Below are 1,513 nucleotides of genomic sequence, written 5' to 3' on the forward strand. Positions count from 1 at the left end.
TTGCTTAGCATCATGTCCATGACCTTCCTCTAGGAAGCAAAATTATGATTTGTGATAAAACACTTGAATAATTTTTTGATAGACCTAAATGAGATTAAGAAATTCTGGGACACTAAGGTCACCCATCCAGCTGGGTAAAAATGCTAAAAATACATACATACATACGTACATAAAAACATACACACATACATATAATACATACATATATATGGGTCTAACAATAATTATCTAATCATTTTGTTAGAAGATTCCTTTGAATAATCTTATTTTAAGAACTCTTTTTCTTTAGGAAAAGTTTGCTGCGGGCTCTCCTCAAGGAAGGTAGTCTTGGAAGCCCAGTTAGCAGTGGAAAGGCAGTATTTCCAGTCCAATGGCAACTGCACAAGCTAGCAGCAGTGATGAAAAAGGGCAGGGGGTAGGGACTTCCACCAGCTATTACCAGTTGGAGGACGTGGTGAAGCAAAACTCCTTGAAGGAACTGTGGCTAGTAATCCATGGGTGACTCTACAATGTCCCCCACTTTGAGGATCCCCCTGGCAGAGAAAAGGTTCTGCTGGAATAAGCTGGTGCAGATGCAACTGAAAGTTTTGTAGATGTAGGCCACTCCTCTGATGCCAGAGAAATGCTAAAGCAGTACTATACTGGTGCAGTCCATTTGAGTGACCTCAAACCTGAAAACTGTGCAAGGATCCTTCAAAAAATGACACATGCAAAAGTTTCTGGCCATATTGGATTTTCCCTATCATAGGTGCTATCCTCTTAGGTTACCTGTCTCACTCCTACATATCGGAAAGCAAATCCTCCTGATAGGCCTTGTTGAAGTCCGGAAAGCACATCTACTTTGGAATGAAAACTAGAGACTTGCTCGGGAGCTGCAGAAATGCCCTCTTCTCGAATCCTGCCAGTTGTATTCTCCCCAGTTTGCAGCCAAGACAGTTGGCCAGACAACCACCTCAGATCTGGGACCACTGTCCATCTTTCAGATTATTGCTCCCAAAGTACCTGCTCACTGTTCTGTGTCAAACAATTGCCAGTGTTTCTTTTCTTCACTGGTTTCCACGACTACCCTTTTATTTCAAAACTTTCTGTTCATAATTGTAGTTCATATGTTATAGTGACATTGCTCTTTGTCAAAAGGCCTGCTTTCCAATACTTTTAAATGCACATTAGACATTCTTAACAGGGCAACAATCTAGTGCTGAACCTTTTCCTTTTCCATGCTTCAAGTAAAATCTTTTTAAAAATTCTGATTTAGGGCCAAGTATGGTGGCTCGTGCCTGGTATCCTAACACTTTGGGAGGCCAAGCTGGGAGGATCTCTTGAAGCCAGAAGTTTGAGACCATTCTGAGTAACATAGGGAGGCCCCATCTATATATTTTTTTTAATCTTATTTAATTTTGTTATTATAAGGAGTTTAATTTATGGAGTAAAGGTATGTACCTATTACTTAAAACTGCCAGATGATTTTTGTTCCTTGTATGTGTGTGGTAAAACTATAAAGAACTGTGCAGTC

General features: G+C 40.2%; 1 pseudogene; it reads left to right on the plus strand.

Moving 5' to 3' along the window:
- Positions 1 to 364: 364 nt before the first annotated feature.
- LOC129014158 (cytochrome b5 type B-like) lies at positions 365 to 807 on the plus strand (annotated as a pseudogene).
- Positions 808 to 1,513: the final 706 nt, after the last annotated feature.

The sequence above is a fragment of the Pongo pygmaeus genome, chromosome 16, assembly GCF_028885625.2.
Source record: "Pongo pygmaeus isolate AG05252 chromosome 16, NHGRI_mPonPyg2-v2.0_pri, whole genome shotgun sequence".
Classification (NCBI taxonomy): domain Eukaryota; kingdom Metazoa; phylum Chordata; class Mammalia; order Primates; family Hominidae; genus Pongo; species Pongo pygmaeus.